The following is a 3,927-nucleotide window of genomic DNA, read 5'->3' as shown; positions in this document are numbered from 1 at the left end:
TGTCAAGATGGGTCATCAAAATTTTGATCTGTGCTAATCTTATTGTAATTCTCTTATTATGAGATCTTATTTATTTTTTAAAAGCCCAGTTTAATTTTTTTTGTTTAAATTCAATTTAATTAACATATAGTGTATTATTAGTTTCAGGGGTAGAATTTAGTGATTCATCAGTTGAATATAACACCCAGTGCTCATTCTATCATGTGCGCTCCTTAAAGCCCATCACCCAGTTACCCCATCCCCCCAACCCCGTTCCCTCCAGCAACCCTTCAAAACCCAGTTTAATGTTAAGCCATAATTCTCATGATGCCCAAGGTACTACAATCACAAATGTTGTTTTCATCCTCAACTGCTGGTCAACTTTTATCAATTACATGTTTGTATCACTGCTCACCCCCAAATGAATTTGAGGCAGTTTAATAAAAAACATACACAGTGAGAGAGAGGGAGAGTTGTTTTTTGTTTTTTTTTTAAATCAAGAGAAAGGAAAAGAGGTAAATGGTAAGATGAAAAAGGAGAGAGGTTTTGTGTAACAAAATGCCTATCTTCAGGTCCAAACATTTACTAACATCGGTCCACAGTTTTGTCTCTGAGCCTCCTGGAGGTCAAGGCAAAAAGGAAAATGTATTCAGTTAACAAATGTTACATTATGCATAAGGAAAAATAGTACTTAAGAAAATCAAAGGCTTTGGATTTTAAATGTAAGAGAGAAATTCACATGGTTTATCACAGAGACTCCAGGTAACGTAACAGATCATGTCCTCAACAAGATCCCTAAAACAAAAGAAAAAGTAAATTTGGGGGATTACAGAGCTACTATCCTGTTAGCCCGGAAAGCTTTCCTCAGGCCCTTTGTCAGGTAAGAGCGCTCCCTTTTCTCTGACTCCCCATGGTCCTGGGCATTAGTAAGCATGCCTCATCGCTTCCGCTGTGAACACTCCCATGCACCAAACCGAGGCAGAAGCATAAGAGCCTTGCTTTAGCTCATGGTCTGCAGGTCGATGATTTAGACGGGGCTCAGCCAAGCAGGACTTCCAGTCTTGGCTGATTCTCTCACAAGCCTGGGGGCCACGAGGGCATCTGGGCTCCACTCCACAGGTCTCTCGGCCCTCAGCATGCCAGCCCAGCATGTTCCCGTGGCAGAGCAGAGCCCCCGGAGTGGAGGCCAAAGTGACAACTGCTTTCTCAAACGTCCGCACGTGTCATCCCATTGGCCAAAGCGGTCACACGGCCGAACTCCGAACTGAGCGATGGAGAAGAAGATTCCTTGTGGAGAGAGTTGCAAAGTCACGTGGAAAAGGGCCCCGAGACAGGGAAGGGAGTGGAATCGGGGCCATTATAGTGCTATGATCTGCCTGCCACAGGAGACGGCGACCTAGGCTTGGCCAGATGATGGGCAGACCCACAGGGTCCCCACCGAGCCCAGCAAGGTATTGATACATACATCCTGGGAGGAAGAAGCTCCCGTCTCCCCTGGGGTGCGCGGCTGAGGCTTGGAGCCTCGCTCCCACTGCTTACAGAGGAAGGAAAGAGACCAGCATTCAGAGAGAAGCAGGGACAAGAGCGGTAAGCCACATGCAGAAAGAAAGAGCTCCGACTCCAGGATCCTCACCGACTCCCCCAAGCCGATCCGTCTGCCCATTTGCAGCAGCAGATAGTGCTCCAGACCACGGAACCAGGAGCCAGTCGCCTGGGTTTCAAGACCAGCTTGATCACTGAAGAACTCTGTGACTCTGAGGCAAGTGGCTTCATTTCTTCGTGCCTCAGTTTCTATATCTCTCCAACGGGGATCATGACAGTCTCTCCTCCCTGAGTCGTTGTGAAGATTGAGTGCATTAATACAGGAAACGTCTAGAATGGTGCCCGGCACGTAGATGTGTGATAGTTAATTTTGGTTGAAGTTTGTTCGTTTTGCGTTTCTGTCATTTGGCCTCACACAGAGTGACTTCTGTGGGTGGTGTCTCAGTTGGATGGGTGGAAAGGCAAGGCCCTCGGTGGGAGAGCCTCTAGCTCCATCCAAAGCCATTGCCCCGCCTCCCAATTGTCAAATCTACCAAGTAAAAACAAACTGCATACTTTAGCTCGGATTAGCCTCATCTGTGACAGGCCCGGTGAGTGCATCGTCTGCAGTCACTGTAATTAGAGGACTTGGTACATGAAGAAGTCAGGGTTCAATGGGCATCAGTCTCCCCTTTCCAGATGTGCGTGAGGTTTGCCTGGGCCCAGGACGCGGTGGGCTGGGCCGGACTGCCGCGTGAGTTTGTGGACCAGAGTGTGCACGACCGGCTTTTAGATTCTTTCTCTGCAGCAGCCCCTGAGCGGCACCCAGTCAATACGGGGCCCCTAAAAGGAAACACAAGGCCGCCGATGGCCTGGACCTGCCACCATCGGGGGGGCTCTGCGCGGCCCAGCTGGAGCCCCCTCTCCCTGCAGGTCTGCCCTCCTGCTGAGGTGCCTCAGAGAGCAACCGTTTACAGTTTGGCTGGCTCCAGCCTGCCTCCACATGGGGAATAAAGCCCAGCATTGTGCTGTACTTGCAACAGCTCTCCCTTCCCAGGGTTCCCGATGTGTTTGTTGCCCTGGATCTGGTCTGAATGTTCTCTTTGTCGAGGACCTTCGGGTACTGAGGTGGGGTGGCCGTCTCCGCGGCAGTCCCGGGTTAAATAAATACATTAAAGCCACAGACACGGCTTGACACCGGAGCCAGCCTCCGTCACTCACATCACTCATGTGGCAAAAGACGGAGCTGCTGTGGTTTGGAGTTCATTTAAAGATGGATTTCTTTGTTCGGTTCCTGCGCGGGAGGACACCATACACTGGGAAGGGGCAGCCACGCTCGGCTTCGACTGGGCCACGTTTCTCTAGCAAGACTTGGGGAGTTTCTAAACACTGTGCAGATGCACACAGAACGTGACCTGCAGCCATCCGCGGGACACCATGCTGCCGTCACCCCGTAAGCCGACACTCCAAAGAAAGCCGTGAGTAAGCTCAGCGCTGGCTTTTACCACTTTTCCAGGGCCCTGGCGGTCTGCTTGTCCATCACGCACCTTTACAAGACCCATAATATTTAGAAATGTGCTGTGCTCGTCCCAGAGGCTAAAATAAACTAAAGCCTGTGAATGTTTTCATGTCGTGCATTACCTTCGCCTGTGAAATTATTACTCCGGATGATACTCAGCACTGAGTACACTCTGCTCTTCGGGGGCCGCATGTTCATTTCTCCTTCTCAAGTATCTGTTTCAGACAGTCTTTTAAGAGTCAAAAACATTTCTATTTTGATACTGCTGCATATGTCCAAGACGCTAAAGAATGGGTGAAATGGTACATTTTTTAAAAATCCAGGTCCTTACTCAAGGAATTTGTGCTTTATAGGCCAATGGAAGGACGAGTGGGAAGGATGAATGGGAGCGAGTGGGGGTGTCACTGTAATCTATCAAATCAGGAAATTTCATATTTTTTTTTTAAGTAGAAACAGGGGCGCCTGGGTGGCACAGTTGGCTGAGCGTTGGACACTTGGTTTCAGCCCGGGGCGTGATTTCGGAGTTGTGGGGTCAGGCCCCGTGTCGGGCTCCATGCTCGGCGCGGAGTCTCCTTTGGGCTCTCTCTCCCTCTCCCTCTGCCCCTCCCTGCTGTGTGTGTGCACGCTCTCTCTCTCTCTCAAATAAATGAATAAATCTTAAAAAAAAAAGTAGAAACAAAAGCTTTGCTTTCTAAGCATAGCAGAGTCTCAAGCAGGGGCAATTTTGCTTCCTCTGGGGACAATTTTTTTTAAAGATTTTTTTTTTTTTATTTTATTTATTTGAGACAGAGAGAATGAGAGAGAGAGAGCACATGAGAGGGGGGAGGTTCAGAGGCAGAAGCAGGCTCCCTGCCGAGCAGGGAGCCCGATGCGGGACTCGATCCAGGGACTCCAGGATCATGACCTGA

Source organism: Leptonychotes weddellii, chromosome 6 (assembly GCF_054177405.1).
Source record: "Leptonychotes weddellii isolate Sample4059 chromosome 6, ASM5417740v2, whole genome shotgun sequence".
In the NCBI taxonomy this organism is placed as follows: Eukaryota; Metazoa; Chordata; class Mammalia; order Carnivora; family Phocidae; genus Leptonychotes; species Leptonychotes weddellii.
The sequence above is the reverse complement of the archived record's forward strand: the minus strand, read 5'-3'. Positions refer to the sequence as shown.